The sequence below is a fragment of the Podarcis liolepis genome (assembly GCF_965112155.1).
Source record: "Podarcis liolepis genome assembly, chromosome: 11".
Taxonomy (NCBI): domain Eukaryota; kingdom Metazoa; phylum Chordata; class Lepidosauria; order Squamata; family Lacertidae; genus Podarcis; species Podarcis liolepis.
The window spans coordinates 3,159,639-3,176,449 of NC_139565.1; the positions used below are offsets into that span (position 1 = coordinate 3,159,639).

General features: G+C 43.6%; 1 long non-coding RNA gene across 2 annotated transcripts; it reads left to right on the plus strand.

Moving 5' to 3' along the window:
- Window positions 1-6,565: 6,565 nt before the first annotated feature.
- LOC310688573 lies at window positions 6,566-13,624 on the plus strand. Of its 2 annotated transcripts, none has more exons than XR_014517044.1 (3): window positions 6,566-7,058; window positions 10,430-10,588; window positions 13,029-13,624. It is a non-coding gene; the product is annotated as an uncharacterized lncRNA (long non-coding RNA). The 2 variants fall into 2 exon arrangements; XR_014517045.1 differs by lacking the exon at window positions 6,566-7,058 and adding an exon at window positions 7,770-8,461.
- Window positions 13,625-16,811: the final 3,187 nt, after the last annotated feature.

Here is a 16,811-nt window from a genome sequence, read left to right on the forward strand (position 1 = left end):
CTGAATTTCTCTTTAACTGTATTCATTGTTGTTGTTTAGTCGTTTAGTCGTGTCCGACTCTTCGTCACCCCATGGACCAGAGCATGCCAGGCACTTCTGTCTTCAACTGTATTCATTACTTATTTCTTATTCATTTTTCCAGGGCTCAGGGTACTGTTGACAAGCATCCAAATGAAAAATGGTGGCCTAGACTAGAAAGATTTCACAAGCAATTTGTTATTTATTTCCCTTTGTGACTTACTTCCTATTAAACATATCAATTTAGAATACGCACACACACAATTTCATATATAAAACAATTTCAAGTCTAATCATCATCATCATCATCATATATTTCCCCAGCCACTCTGGGCGGCTTCCAGCAAAATATTAAAATACAATGATTCATCAAATAATAAAAGCTTCCCTAAGCAGGGTTGCCTTCAGATGTCTTCTAAAAGTCAGATAGTTGTTTATTTCTTCGACATCTGGTGGGAGGGCGTTCCACAGGGTGCCACTACCGAGAATACAGATGAAGAAATCTCTAATAAAAAGGCTTGTTGAAAGAGGAAGGTCTGAAAAGATGACTGAAATGGTGTGTATCTGATGTTCAGTGAGAGGCTGTTCCAAAGCATGTTTGCCACCACACTCAAGGCCCAATTCCTACTTCATATAGATGGGGCCTCCAGATAAGATGGGAGCTAAAGGAGGCCCCTCTTTTGCAGAACACAGTTACCTGTTGTATATTGAAGGAGTTAGATAATATTTTAGTTTTCCTGGTCCCAAGCATTGAATATTAATACCAGGACCTTGAATCTACATCCTACCTGGAAGACATGGCATAGCAACTGACCCCAAAGTAGGGTCTGGAAAAGCTAGAGTAGGCATGGATTGATTTATTGATTTCCCCTTTCATTTAAATAAAAAAGCCTGCAGGTTGGTATAACCATGTCAATAATATGCAAGCTCAACAGCAAATAAGTAATTGCAGTACCATAAATCACCTATGGTGTGTTCATTAGGAAACACATGAGTATACAGACATGGGAAATAACAGATTTTCGACAGGAAAACAGTGCAGGGAGGAAGGGTTCCCTCCTCTTACGCCATGGTCCTAATCCAGGGCTGCTTTTTGAACAGAAAAATATGCTGGGAATTCTAATTACAGAACTACCGCATCACATTCATCTGATCTGCTATTCTTACTGCCTTCATTGAAATGTGGGGGCTCAGTCCTGTGCTTCTTTCTTTGGAGGTGAGTCCCATAGGCCCACATTCAAAAGGGTTTAAGTCCAAGAACCCAGACAGGGTTGCAGCTTTACCATGGCTGACCAGCTTGATTGTGACTTTTATGTTTGAACATTCAAATTCATATACCCCATGTATCCAAAGTAGTAGCACCAGACACCCAGACTCTGCTGTGACAGCATTGAGAATTAATATGAGGAAGGGCCCATTCTGCCATTTTGAATAACTAGCGGAATAGCAAATCACATAGTGCCCAACAAGCCAGTTCGAGGATGCCTGCACAATCCCATAAAAGAGAAGTCTGCCTCCAGATCTGCTGCACATGCCTTGTTCTACTTCCTTGGTCTTATTAGCATTAGAACACCAAAGCACTTAGACTTTTTTTTTTACTTCACTTTCATTGTGAAGTAAATTTAAACTTGTATGCAAATGCTTGACTGTGAAGAACCTCAACCTGGAGCAAATACATGAGCAAGTCAGCAAATTACCCCCCAAAGTCACAGTAAACAGCAATAATTGTTCCTCTTTGTTTATACTGCAGCAAAAGCAGACATGCATCACATCACTTGTTTCACTGGAATCCCAGCACTTAAGTTTAACACCAAAATTATGCAGTTTTAGTATATAGCATTTATTATAGAGTAACCAACCTGCAAGTTAGGCACTTATGGTCTGCCAGGGGGGAAACACCTTTCATCTCTACACTTTCTCAGCAAACATTTAATTGTAGGATACAATGGAAATGTTTGACTGACTGACATAAATACACAGTAAACTGTTGTAAACAGAATTATCCATTTTTTAAAAGATACTAGTCATTGCTTTAAAAAAATATGTCCACACAGAGTCTGAGAGTTCAACGAGACATGGCATAAAAAAATAGGTGTAAATCAGTTCTGAACAACAGCTCCAGGGGAGGGGTGTGTGTTTTCATCCTTTCCTTGGTTTAATCCTTTCCTTTGGTTCAAGACATTTTGCTGACTGAGGAAGAAGAGCAAATAGCATCCCCACGCCAAGTTGCATAATACTAAAGGCTGGTCAGGTTATTCTGGCTTCAGAGGCAGAAAATCCCACAAGCAGCTCTTCCTCTTCTGCCAGCAAAAAATGCAAGGAAAAAATTAACTTGTATGCTCATAAGCCAGTCCCATTGTGTATATTGCATGAGTAGTATTTTTTATTTTTTATTTTTTCATTAATTTATATATTCATACACATGTGCTTCAAGGTAGTTTACTTAAATGGGGAGATGGGCAGCTTTAAAAACTGTACACAAACATGACGGCTAAAGGTAGTTCAAAAGCACTGCAGAGTAAGCATCTACCTTTTCACTCAGCTGTTGTTGATTTATTACACACACACACACACACACACACACACACACACACACACACTGCAGCAGTGCTTCCATGAACTTCTTTAAAAAAAACATTATAAAATACAAAAAGCATTGCAATATTGCGAAACAGGAATGCATTTAAAGGATTAGGCTTTCGTTTTATTTTTAAATCCTTGCCTGGCACTGTAAAGACAGCAATGTTGGTGACAGAAATTCTCTGGAGAGGAAAGTTCATATATGGTGAACTTAACTTTAGCGGCACCTACAGAAGAGCCTCAAAACATCTCTGAATACATAGGCAGGTTGAAATGGAAGCACGGGCTCCTTCAGAGCATAAAGGGCTTCAAGGAGAACCTGAGGGCGCAAGGATGCTGCTGGAGGCCAGCTCTCCTCACCCAGAGATGGCAAAAACTCTGCCCCAACTGGAGGGCACAGGTCTCCCATCCTCGCTTTAATGGGAGGCACCAGCATTTGGCCTGGCACTCAGAAGTGGTCTGTCAGCTGGAGCAGTTCTTTAACAACCAGCAACATTTCAAAGTGAACAGGCACAGAGAGCAACCTAGCAGCTGTAGTCAGAATCAACTGTATTTTCTGAACAGACTTTGAAGGCAGCCCCATGTACACTGCATTACAGAAGCCATGCCTAAATGTGACCAGGACACGACTAACTGTGGTGAGACTCTTTGTCCAGGAAAGGCTGCTGCGGGTGCACAAGTCTAAACTGATGAAAATACTGCTTGCCACAGAGGCCACACGGACCTCCCACAGCAAGACTGGGTCCAGGAGTGCTCCCCCCAGACTGGGAACTTAATCTTTTTGGGCAGTGCAACTCCAGCCACAGCAGGCTGAGCAGTGTCTCCCTAAACAGACAAACTCACAGAACCTACCTTGTTAGCACTGAGCTCCAGCCTGTGGCCCAACATATCAGCCAGCTCAAATCATGTTATTCACTAGCAGCTAGACACAGCACCTATGGTTTTCTTGAAAATAAAGTGTGAAAAAGAAAGATTTCCTAACTGGAATGCAAAACACTATACATTGAAATGGAAACAGGGACTAAATTGTAATGTACAGTATCTGAAGTGCTTATCTGCTTTTTATTTTATTTTATAAAAATAACAGGTTACCAAGAGCAGAGCTAAGAAGGCACTGCCATCTCCCAATATTAGAATTATGACCTTTAATTTACAGCTTTCACCTTGAGAGCATAGATTGACAATAAAGGTGTGAATGGTCACATAGACCTAAATGCAAGGATAGGGCCAGATGATTACAGTTTAGCATGTAAATACAGGTATAAAATTGGGTTTTCTAATGTGTCTGGCCTAGAAGCTCAACAGCAACCAAGGTTATCAAAGGACCAGCACTCAAATTATGCTGGTACCTGTCTCTTCAAATTTTCATGGCAGCTAAATTTATACATTCTAAATGGCTGTGCTAGTGGAGATATTCCTGGGGAATATACTTTCTTGTTAGGGTTCAAAACCAGTACAGTGGTCCCTCAGGTTAAGTACTTAATTTGTTCCGGAGGTCCGTACTTAACCTGAAACTGTTCTTAACCTGAAGCACCACTTTAGCTAATGGGGCCTCATAGTTGCTGAGTCCGAGTCGCTCTGCCCTTGCATGAAGTCTTGAGTTTGCAATTTTGGGAGAGGGGAGACTGCCCGCTGGGGGGCAGGCGGGCTGGGGAGGTCCCCTAGATTGAGAGGCCCTAGGCTTCAGCCTACTTAGCCTATACAGTGGGACCTCGGGTTAAGTACTTAATTCGTTCCAGAGGTCCGTTCTTAACCTGAAACTGTTCTTAACCTGAAGCACCACTTTAGCTAATGGGGCCTCCTGCTACCGCCGTGCTGCCAGAGCATGATTTCTGTTCTCATCCTGAAGCAAAGTTCTTAACCTGAAGCACTATTTCTGGGTTATCAGAGTCTGTAACCTGAAGCATATGTAACCCGAGGTACTACTGTGCAATTAACTACATGCTGTTTGATAGCGAATTACTAGCAAAAACTGTGCGATTACAAGTCCTTCCATATGTAGAGGGGGATCACTTCCCCTTATACCTTCGGGTATCCCTCAAAAACAAGACAATCTTTCTTAAAACAGTATACCCCACAGAGATTACTGCTTTAAAGCACCCTGGATGCCGGGTCAAATAGACCCCCGCACTTGACAACAAAATCCTAAAGAGATTTCAGCTTCTGAAAACCTGTGCCCACTCAAATGGCTCTGGGAACAATTCTAACCCAGAGGACCCACTTTCTGAATACGAGCGCCTGCTCCATCATTTAAAACCCCACCTCTTTAACACCTCAGAGAAGACGCCATCTAAACCTATAACAGTAAATAAACCCTGGTTTGATCACACCTGTTTGCAGGCCAAGAAAGCCTTGCAAAACGCTTATAAGGCCGCCCTGACATCTGATAACCATGCTAGGCAGCAAGCTTATCTCTCTGTTCGTGCCCTAAAAAAAAGAATACAAACCCCTTATAACCTGCCAAAAGAACGTTTATAGCAGAAAGTGCTGGTCAGAACTAATTATTGCGGCAAAAGCAAAAAAAAAACAGACATTATTTTGGAAACTGGTTACGTCTGGCTCGCATAAAGCTGCCTCCCCCTTATCCTCACATATTCCACCTGACCGACGGGTCGCTTTTTTCCAGTCTATGTATGAGGACGTTGAACATCCCATCCAGGAGCAGGAAATAGAGCAGATGGCTAAATGGCCGGCAGTATTGGCAACAGAAGTGAAATCATACATAAACCAACTGAAAATGGCCAAAGCCCCTGGCCCGGATGGTATCCTTCCAGAAATGATAAAATCACAGGCGGACTGTGGGCTTCTTTTCTAGCCACCCTTTTTACCCATATAGATGATACTGGCTGCTTCCCAAGGGATTGGGGAACAGCCATAGTGGTTCCATTCTATAAAAAGGGCAACAGAGAGGATCCAGCGAATTATAGGCCGATCAGCTTATTAAGTGTGATAAGCAAACTTTATACAAAGCACTTACTTGAAAAGTTCAAAGAGTGGCTAGAAAACAAAGACATTCTGGCAGTAGAATAAGCGGGCTTCAGACCCGGCAGGTCCACGATAGACCACTGTTTAACATTACAACATCTGATAGAAAAATACAAATCAGGGGGGCAGGCTTCACTCTTTGCCGCTTTTGTAGATCTAAAAGCAGCCTTTGACACAGTCCCCAGAACCAGACTATGGGACAGACTTCGGGCCACTACCATTGATAGAAGGCTATTGTACTTAATACAGGCCATTCACTCAAACACGGCCCTTAGAGTCAGATGTAGCCACTTAGGGCACCTAACGGACCCCATTAGAACCTTTAAGGGAGTACGGCAAGGGTGCCTTTGGGCCCCCTTACTATTTAATTTCTATCTAAATAGCCTAGTAAGTACTCTCAATAACCCCGAACCCCATCCCCCGAAGATAGCAAATCAGCACATCACAGCTCTGCTATACGCAGATGACACAGTAATAATACTCTCTAGAACCGCTGTAGGGCTCAAAAGAGCTTTAAGAAAACTTGCAGCCTATTGTGAAACTGAATGCCTTAAAATAAATTATCAGAAGACCAAGATTCTCGCTTTTGGGGAAAACCAAAGCCCAGAAGCTGGCAACTTCAAGGTCACAAATTAGAACAAATTTCGAGCCACAAGTATCTAGGAATGACGGTCCAGGCCTCAGGATCCAACAAAATCCATATAAATTCCATCAGGAGTGTTGGGGAAAGATCTGCAAACTGTAACCTTAAATTCTTTAGAACTTAAGGGGGCTTTTTCGTCCCCACAGCCCTTAAACTATATAAGGCCAAAATGTTGGCACAGCTCCTTTATGGATCCTTCTTGGGCCCGCCATCCTCTTCCTTCACTCCCCTTGAGAGAGTTCAATCCAAACTCCTCAGAGCCCTCCTATAAGTCTGTTAAGTTGTGGGTGAACATATCAGACGACTCAGCAATTCTTCAAACAGCTCTTGTTTATTCACAGGCCAGGACAGAACTGAGCTGAAGGGTTCAGTCAGCCTGCTTATATAGAGCTCCAGTACAACGTAACTGTAACAACTTTCTAAAACTATCCAATCACTGAACGTCACTTTCAATCCCTTATTTGCATAATTATCTACAGTATCCTCCTGCTGGCCCAGGGTGAGAACTTCAGTACATAACAAAGTCCCCAGATGCTTTTCAAATGCATGGGTCAGATTAGAAACAGGGATGATGAGAGTAGAGGCTTATATTAGTTTAACATCAATCTATAACTGGCTGACACTGAAATTGCTATCCTGAGAAATAGCCCCACTGATTCTATGCGACCAGTTCAAGTCTGGCTGGCAGCAGTTCTGAACACTCTCCAGAAATTGGGCTTTGCTCCACAAGCCCTTCTAACCTTGGGCCTGTGGTCAGGCAAAGAATCATGGACCCAGAGAGACAACAGGGCTGCTTGAGGCCCCCCAATTGTATAATCATAGAAAATGAGAGGTATGTTGTGGCCCTGGCAGCATGCCTCTATTTTCTCGTATCAAGAAACATGAGAAGGGCCTTTAGCCGGAAGCTGGGCCTTGCCCTCACCGGTTTTGGAAGGAGCATTTGGAAAAGTCCCATATGCTCAGAGACTTTGTGCCTGCCCATTAGGGGAAATAGGAGGCCCTGAACATTTATTCTTTAGATGTCCCTTTTATGACGAGGCACGCAGAGATACCATTGACCCCCAGCTGGTGAGGCTTGCTGACCTTCCGGATAAATCTAAACTCAATTTTCTCCTCTTAGGCAGAGACCACAAGGCCACCTGGATGGTCGCCAGATTCTGCACACAGATTTGCAGGCGCAGACCACCACCCAAAACACATTCTTTCGCTAGGAAAACAGTCAAAGTCAGCCTCCAGGGTGTCAGGGCCAATTTGTATGGTAGCCCAAATTTTTAGGTCTTTATGTGTATATGCACTTATCTTAGATTTTAATCTTTAAGCTGTTGTATATTGCTTTAAAAGTATATTTTATTCGTGTGAAAGCTGTCCCAGTTGTGCTTTTCAAGCTGGTCTTTGACTGTAATAAATTATGATTAGTGGTGAGATATATGATGGCCTTTTAGTGTTCTGGTCAATAGCATTATTCAGTTCTATCATTTTAGTTTAACATATTTTCTGGGGAAAATATTATTCTTAATTTTGGTAGTTGGCAGATGCTTCTTTCAGCCACTGGAGGTCGCTGAAAAACAGCAGCATATAGTTCATCTTTTGTCAATTCCTTAAATAGAAAAGCTACTTTATGGCCATGGCACTGCCAGTACCTCAGCTAGAGGCAGGAGCTGAATGAGGTCAAAACCGAGCTGTTAACTCAGCAAAGGCCTCAAGGAGACAGAGAGACTTCTCTAGTTCCGGCCATCTCCTCCTCTGCCTCCTCCTGTCCTGGCTCATAGCTTGCATCCTCTTTAGACCCTTCTTCCCAAGTAGACCCCTAGCAAAAGCGGCTCCCGACAGTCCAACGGGCACTGCTCTGGCAACGCTGGCTGTCTTGTCATGCCCACGGCCACGTTCAGTCCAGAGGCCTGTGGGAGATCATGGGGGATCTGAGGGATTCGTTGGAGGAGCCAGGGAGACATCCTTCCAATGGGCTTCTTCAGGCTGGAGACTATGGTGGTTCCTCCAGGTCTTCAGCTGAAGTGGGGTTTTCTGTGGGGCCTTGAAGACTTCTCCTCCAAAATAGGTCTCTCTGGTCTATGTCAGATACGATCCTGACAGTTTACCTCAGGATGCTTCCAGAATGTTGCTATTTTGTGGGTGGGATTCAACAGCACACCAGCAAATTCAGCTGGGACAACTAAAGTGGTTTTGGAGCTCTTGCACAACAAGCCTGCTTTTTTAAAAGGCAACAGTCTTTCTGAGGTAATGAAAGTGATAGGAAAGTACACTGGAAAGTGAAGGCTAACAATTGCTTCCCGCAACACAATGGCGTAGTGTGGGGGAGTCCAACGGGCCTTGGCCCTGAGTGCAAAATTCAGAGGGGCCCAACCAGGCGCCCCCATGCTGGCCCTGGCTTCCGCGGGGATCCCCACCCCAGCGCAGGCAGCAGGCAGCTCAGGGACACAATGAGTGGGTGAGGACGGACCAAGGGAGGTGGGCAAGGGGTGACTCCAAAGCAGAATAGTAAAATACAATAGTCTATTTTAAAAAGTCTATTAAAAGCTTCCCTAAGCAGGGCTGCCTTCAGATGTCTTTTAAAGATAAGATAGCTGCTTATTTCCCTGACATCTGATGGGAGGGCGTTCCACAGGACAGGTGCCACGACTGCGAAGGCCCTCTGCCTGTTTCCCTGTAACCTCACTTCTCACAATGAGGGAACCGCCAGAAGGCCCCCAGCGCTGGACCTCAGCATCCGGGCAGAATGATAGGGGTGGAGACGCTCCTTCAGGTCTACTGGGCTGAGGCCGTTTAGGGAAGCAATCTCAAAGCTATATGGCAGCCCCAACTGCTACTGTCAAGTTAAGTACTGAACTAGTCAAGATTTTTATAAGGTTTTATACTGCATGAGTTATTATTATTATTATCTATTAAGCTATTTATTTACTACCTGTTATGCTGGCATTTCAAGGCAGTGCATAGTAGCATCACACAATGCAATATACAAATACAACTAAAATAAAGTCAAATGAAGCAAATACAATTAAAATAAAGTCAAATGAAGCAGTCAGTAAAAAACAGCACATAAAATTCTACATCCACAGCCAACAACTTGTATCAAAGTCAGTGCATTCCTTATTTCCGATCCCACATAGGAAAATATAGTTCTAAATGTTGGCTGGTAGTCTGCAGAGTCTTGTTCCAAACACTAGAGGTCACTAATAGCAACATTTAAATCTCACCTTTTGATAAGCTGCAAAAGTTGTTTTATTTCAGTTTTGTCTATTTGTACTCCTGTGGCATGTTAAAATAGTACAATATGGTTTCAGCTTTAAATTAAATTCTGCTCAGAAGTAAGCCCCATTGAGTTCAATGGAGCTTACTCCCAGGTAAGTGAATACAGGAGTGCAGCCTTAGTGATGCAAGGTCCATTATAACCTTACATACACTTTACATCGGGGAACCTGGGGCCCCTTGCAATAAAGAGACGTTCCTTGTTCACTGATTACAATGGGTCTTCTCTGAGTATGACCAACGTAGGACGTTACTCTGCAAATTTAGTTCAATAGATAGCAGATACTTTTGCACTGCTGGCAATATCCAAACTCTCTGTGTAATGTTTAAGCTCTGTATACTCTCCCCACTGCGCACACATATAATAGAATCTTGTCACAGAAACTGATCCAGCCATATAACAAGAATGAAAGAAGCCCCCCCCCCCACCTTATTTACTGCTTTCCATGGTTGCAACCAGACTTGTGTCTTTTCAAGGAAATAAGCTCTCCAAGACAGGCAAATGGAAAATCAATTCACCTTACCAGCTGAGAACTCTGCCGACAGAATTTATAGCATTGCTACTACATCTTTCTTGTGCAAGATGGATAAATTGGGTTCATATGCAGTATTTTTCACATCAACGGATGGGAAAAGGAGCCTAGGGGGGAAAGTGGGGCTGCTAGATTTCAGACAGATTGGCACTCACTACAGGAATCTGGCTTGGAACATCACAGCCCATTCAAACAGAACGCCATAGACTTCATGAGGAAAATGCCATGCAGAAGTTTGTAAAAAGTATAATATGAAGAGCAGTGTTTGAAGCTAAAAAATATGTCAGGTCAAATTCTAAACATATATAGTGTTGTAGAGTCCAGTTCAATTAGAATTTTAGAATAACAGAATTGTAGAGTTGGAAGTAACTATAAGGGTCATCTATTCTAATCCCCTTCAATGCAGGAACGTCAACATGTGGTCTTCCATCCAATTTGAAACCATACTGGACCCTGCTAAGCTTTGCAAATGTGCTGGCAATTTTATTGCTGCACCAATTCATCACTTAATCACCTCCTTATTCTGCGCTATTTCCCAGGATCAACAAAGGCAAGGTGCATTCAGGTGAGTTTTCCCAAATTAACTGTGTGGGGGGAACCAGCTTGTTTTGCATCTGCATGTGGAGGTGGGGGTTCCGTCTCCTAAATTTTAGAATAAAAGGTAAAAAAATAATGAGGGAAGTTGAAGTTTACCCCTCTACCACCTCTGGTTTTAACTCCTATTAGTTGCAAGGCAGGCCATATCTACGTTGCGTCAATGTCTCTTTCCTCCATTGTTTGAGTTTCTGGCTGGTAGTTTTCTATTAGCCACTAAGGCCAGCTTGGGGAAAAGCTTGCTGACGCTAGGGCTTCTTTTTAACAAAGTTTCTCTTCTTTTATGCATGGCTGAGCAACAAAATATAAAAATAATGGCCAGAAGCTCAAGATCTGTCAAGAAAGAGGAGATTTCAGGCTTGAGCCATGAATGCAGAGAGCACTGATGTATAGCTACATCATGGGAAGAAGAGCAGCATTGGCTGCCTGCTCCATCCTCAACTTCAGTTAATGAACTATAAATCCAGCGCTCTTGAGGGGCACCATCTGATAAGCCTGTAAGATGAGGGCTCATAAAATTACACAGGCAGGGGGTGGGATTTCTGGGGCAGGAAGGAGGGAAGCTGCCATTTCCACTTCCATCCTCCCTTGCACTCTCCCTTTTTCCTCTCAGCCCAGCCCCCCCCCCCATTTCCCCAGTCCTTCTGCTCCTTTCTTCTCCTCCCATCCCTCCCTTCCCTTTCTTCAGTGCTGGTATCCATATGAAGCTGACTTATACTGAATCAGACCATTGGCTCATCTAGCCTGGATCTGTCCATTCCAAATGACAGCCATTTTCCAGGGTCTCAGGCAGAAATCTTTCCCAGCCTGTCTTTTAAAAACTAGAGATCCTTTCTTAACTCAGAATAGCTGGATGGTAATGAACAGTATGTGCTTCAACATGTCCTATAGCCAGAGGCATTGGTCCTTCTCCGAGTGCATGTATTGGGGGAGGGGGGGGTCACATCCGCACCACGCATTTAAAGCCATTTTAAGTACATAGCTTCCTCCGAAGAATCCTGGGAACTATAGTTTGTAAGGGTATAGGAAATTATATCTCTGTGAAGGATAATCACCAGTTCCCAGGGTTTATTGGAGGAAGCCATGTGCTCAAAATGTATGTTGTGGGTGTGACCAGGCCCAGGACAGGAGGCATGGGGCATTCTTGGCAAGACAGCCTATGTCTGGCAGGCCCCTGGCAAGGGCCCCCAGTTGGCTTAGCCCTCTGAGGACTGGGGCAAGTGTATCCAGTCAGGCGCACTGGTTTCCACCCAACATTGTAGGTGGCTGGCACATGCCTGTGACATGCCTGTGGGTCACACTCTAGGAGGAGCTCTGTCAGCCCCCCCCCCTGCTGCAGTGGCCTCCGACAGAGCCTGCTGCTGCAACAGGAGGCCCCGCCAGAGCCCGATGCAGACAGGGGAGGGCCTGCCGGAGCCAGTCCCCTTAGGGAAATTTTTGTGGGTGCCTGGGCACCCCTGGCTCCACAGAGATGGTGCTTGTGTACCCAGCTGCCCCTGCCCTCTGCATGGGCCTGCAGGTGGGAATACTTGAGAGAAAAATACAATGTGTGTAGAAACATGTGCTTAATATTGACTTTTCTGCACCTTGATACTTCGCACTAATATTACTTTGTGATAATATTAATATAAAAACAAGGAAGAACATAAGATATTTTGCTGGAGAAAACAAGTGGTATTTTGCTGCCTGGTAAGTCAATTTCCGGGAGTGTTGAGTTTCAACTGCTGCAGTGGCTCTTCCTCGTGAAATGTCCCTCAGTGTCAAATATGTGGCACAGAAGCAGCTGTTCTCCACATGGTCCTGGAAGAGTTAGGCCAATGGGGTCAAATAAACAGTTGTCGATGGTGCTGTGAACTAAGCTGAAGATGGATTGGTCGGTCTTTGATCTGTCTTCACATTTCAGAATAAGGAAGTACTGCCAGCTGTCCCAGCACCACAGCTGCAGTGAAGGGTAAAGCTTATTTGAATGTGGCATTTGGGCTTGATCTTTTCCTCACTGATGTCAGTAAGAAAGTTCTTATTGATTTTTGGGGTTGGGAGATCATCTCTTTGTCATAATAATAAGCCAGGTGGGGGAAAAAGTTAAATACGCAGAGGGAATGAATTTTGCCTCAACTCAAGCCGTCAATTTATGCAATCTCTTAACGCAGTCTGACTAGTACAGTATCTTCTGCACATTTAATTTAATTGCTGTTAAGGCTGAAATCCCAAGCACACTTACCTGGGACTGGGAGCAATTCCCACTGAACTCAGTGCAGTTTATTTTTGAGTAAAGATACATAGGATTGCAATGCAAGCTTGTTTTAATGCAGGGTTCCTTAGCATGAGCCTTGACAGTATAAATATAATCAATTTTTGAGTCCAAAATGATAAAAATAAAAGTGCCTTGGTTGTCCTTGGGTTAATTCCAGATATCTACAAGGAATAAACATCACTTTCCCATGCCAACAAGTGGCTGGAATCCCATAACCACAACCAGGCTCCTGCTGATATCTACTATAGGCATCACCTGGTCCTTGGTCACTGCCATCACAATACTATGGAACATCCCTGTTTTATTTCAGTTCTTAACTGGCATCATTCTTTGAACTTGGGAGTAAGGCAACAACACAGTTAAACTATATGATAAAAATATAACCTACCAATATGAATGATAAAACTTATTCCTGGCAAGTGGGGGAAGAGTTCTCTGGCTCCAGGTTGTCTACACCAAATGGAAAATGTAGTGGCAGAATACATCTCCCAGACAGATTGACAAATAGCAAAATCTGGCACTGCAGACAGGTCTGTTCCACCCGTCATTACCCAGGGATTCCACATCCAAGTGATTCTGTATCCATCCCTGACCTCTTGGTTTCCCCACCTGACTTGCCACTGGTCTTTCCTTGTCAGCCCTGTGACACTGTGTGTAACAAAGCTGTAAGAAAATGCAGGTCTGTGAGGGGTAGAGCTGAGAATGAATGAGAGAGGGGCTATGCACCCCATCTCCCCTTTTAATTCTCCCTTCTAAACTGCCTCCTCTCAGAGCTGCTTTTCCATATAAAAAGTGTCCATAGGAATTGCTACATATGTCATTTAGCCTTAAGAAGTATGCACACTGGCTGCAAAATGAGAGCTATCTTCTTCAACAGAGAAATTGCTATTCTTTTAATGTAAAATGGTTCCTCTCTTCTTGATAAAATGTATTATTTTGAGAATACGTCATCATTCCAGCTCTGTGCAAAAAGACAGTTTTAAGAGATACTTGGAGATTTCTGTGTCGTAGATCTATAATGACACAAAATCATCTCTCTCACTAAAAGACATTTCTAGAAGTGTTTGTTCTTTGGTGCAGATAAAAAGGTGCAAGCATTACCATGCATGATTTTGTAGGCAATATGAAAAGCAATACAATTACATTTATGAGTACTGATAAGGTGCTCATCTGATAATCACTGGAGGTCAAAAGTTTAAAAATCACACAAGAAGAAGCACTGCACATTAAAAACTAAATTTAAAAAATGTGGAGCTTCATTCAGGATATCACATCTCTTATTTTGCCTGGATAAGGCAAAATATATAAAATAAAAGTAGTCAGACTATAATCGCAGACACACTTTCTTAGGAGGACTTACTTCTGAGCAGACGTGCGCAGGGTTCTGCTGTTATCTAAGTGCTTAAGAGTTCCTTTATGTCATTCTATGTGCATTGCACCTTTAAAACTGTATCACACAGAAATAAGTTTTGGAAAATTTCTCAGAAATGTATTTGCATAAGCCCACTCCAAAAAAAGGGGGGAAAGATAACGAAGGCTTGTAATTTGTAGTTTGTTTATGAATCACTTTCTGTCAAGCAACCCAAAGTGATTTGCAATATTGTTATGAATTGGGGCAGGGGGTTAGGCTGTATGCCCAAATCCATTCTAATTCCTGGATCCAGCCAGGCTTACAATCTAATGTTGGATTCCATTGTTGAAGAAGCCAGGACAGCTTCTTGGTAATGGCCCTAAATATGCGTCATTAGTATAAGAAAGGTAGTTGTTCTGTGCTTGAGGGCTAATGGGTGAGCCACCTCCCTCGGCTGGCTGGTAGTGAGAAGGATAAAAGCCAGAGCCTGAGGGTGTGAGAGAAACAGGCAGTAGCTAGAGAGCGAGAGCCATGCTTGATTTCTGCTGGAGTCCAAGGCTGTGAGAACAAGACCTTCTGGGGCGTTAAGGCTATGAGGCTGTATACATGTTTAAATATGCCATATGTCATAAAGACACCACAGTCTCTACTGTCCCTCATTCCAAAGAAACTGAGCTCTAGGTAAACGCCTGGTACTGCTGGAATCTCAGAGATTGGGGTGGTCTGTAATATAATATAATATAATATAATATAATATAATATAATATAATATAATATAATATAATATAATATAATAAATATAATATAATACAGTGGTGCCTCGCAAGACGAAATTAATTCGTTCCGCAAGTCTCTTCGTCTTGCGAGTTTTTCGTCTTGCGATGCACGGTTTCCCATAGGAATGCATTGAAAATCAATTAATGCGTTCCTAGGGAAACCGCCTTCAGACCAGGTCCGGGGACAGTCTGTCCCCGGACCTCTTCTGAAGGCTGGGGGGGGGGACAAGGGCTTTTCTTCCCACCCCCAGCATTTTAAAAAACCCCGGGACAGCGGAGGACTTCTCCGCTGTCCGGGGCGATCTTAAAATGCTGGCGGGCGGCATTTTAAAATCGCCCGGGACAGCGGAGGACTTCTCCGCTGTCCGGGGCGATGTAAAAGCCCCTGGGAAGGCAGGCAGGGGGGACAAAGACTTTTGCCCCCCGCCCGCCTTCAGAAGAGGTCCTGGACCTCTTCTGAAGGCGGGCGGGGGGCGAAAGTCTTTGCTCCCCCCGCCTGCCTTCAAAAGCCGTCCGCGATAGCTGGAAGCGCTTCCCTGCTATACCGGACTGCTTTTAAAATGCTGGCGGTGGGGAGCAAAGCCTTTCGGCCCCCGCCGGCCTTCCTGGACCTCTTCTGAAGGCCGAAGGGGGGGAAAGGCTTTGCTCCCCACCACCAGCATTTAAAAGAGGTCCCCGGAGATTTCCCTATGGGCTTTCTTCTTGCGAAGCAAGCCCATAGGGAAATTCGTCTTGCGAAGCACCTCCAAAACAGAAAACCCTTTCGTCTTGCGGGTTTTCCGTCTTGCGAGGCATTCGTCTTGCGAGGTACCACTGTATAATATAATATAATATAATATAATATAATATAATATAATATAATATAATATAATATAATATAATATAATAATATAATATAATATAATATAATATAATATAATATAATATAATATACAAATATGTGTGTGTATTTATGTATGTGTGTGTCTACACACACAAACATCTCGCAGTTAAAACAACGGCATATATAAAAACAATTTTAAAACAAATAGAAAAAATATATATAAACATTTTTTTAAAAAAATTACACCTATAAAAGCAATACAAAATCCAATACAGATGCCATCTGGAATACCAATCTCCACTCAGAAGACTTGTTGAAAGAGGATGTACTTCTACCAGCAGCTAAAAGACAACAGAGATGGCACCTGTCTGATATACAATGGGAGAGAATTGCAAAGGGCAGGTGCTGCTGCCACATGAAAAGTCCCATTTTAGCATCATGGGGAACAGACCAGGAGAGCCTTTCTTGCAAAACACAGTGAGTGATTGGGCGCATAAGGGGTGAAGTGTTTTTTCAGGCATCCTGTTCTGAAGTTGTATATGGCTTTCAATACCAGCACCTTACTAACTGGCAGTCAGCGCAGTTCCTTCAGCAGAAGCAGAAGTATCCTCCTTTAGGGCAATACAGTGGTACCTCAGATTACAAATGCTTAGGGCAAAACAGCGGTACCTCGGGTTACAGACGCTTCAGGTTACAGACTCCACTAACCCAGAAATAGTACATCAAGTTAAGAACTTTGCTTCAGGATGAGAACAGAAATCGTGCTCCGGCGGCGCAGCGGCAGCAGGAGGCCCCATTAGCTAAAGTGATGCTTCAGGTTAAGAACAGTTTCAGGTTAAGAACGGACCTCTGGAACGAATTAAGTACTTAACCCGAGGTACCACTATATTCTGCCTCTGCCAGAAGTCAGGCCTTCGCCATTTGCCCCAGCTGCAGCTTCTGTGTCAGCTTCAAGGGCAGCCCCACACAGAGAGTCTTGTGGCAGTACAT